Genomic DNA, 693 nt, shown 5'->3' on the forward strand with positions numbered 1-693 from the left:
CTCCTTGATCGTCATGGATTTTAGTGGCCTCTGTCTTGCAAGTAGTAAGGGGAGCCTTCTTCAATCGCCTTAGAACTTTGGAAGCCGCCTTTTCCATCTTTTCAATGACCAACTCAGCATTCACAGAGGCATTGTTGATGTCCATCTCTGTGGCCCATTTCATTTTAGAGACGCATCAATAAATCTCATTTCTGAAGTTGTGAACAATGAGTTTCTTTGTGCAGTCTCTTATTGATTTGTTGGTTGCTCGGGCTTCCTTGAGGAGTTGGTTGGTGTATTTCAGCACGGTCTCTCCAAGGGCTTCAACCATTGCGTCTAGCTCTCTACGAGTGGCTAGATGGTTAATGTTAGCCCTGGAGGATTTAAAATCAATGCCATAGGTGACCGCAGAGGAGAACATCCCTTTGATCTCATCCTTGAAGGCAGAATAATTGATGTAGCTGGCGAAAATGAAGTTTGCAGCAAATTGGGCGCAACCTCTGTTAATTCTGTCTTGAGCTTTTGGATTGAAGAAGGGTTGAGAGACAGGACGCTGAAAGCTTATGTGAGGTCGTCTTTGTTGAGGATAAAGCTCTGAAGGGTTGATATGGTCGCCTTGTGTGACACCCTCAAAAGAAACAACATCCAAAATTTGAGCAAAAAGGAAATAGTACAGCGTTTACAAACATCAAAAGAGACGATAAATAAAAACCT

Source organism: Cynara cardunculus, unplaced genomic scaffold (assembly GCF_001531365.2).
Source record: "Cynara cardunculus var. scolymus isolate 2C unplaced genomic scaffold, CcrdV1 Un_Scaffold_4193, whole genome shotgun sequence".
NCBI classification, from domain to species: Eukaryota; Viridiplantae; Streptophyta; class Magnoliopsida; order Asterales; family Asteraceae; genus Cynara; species Cynara cardunculus.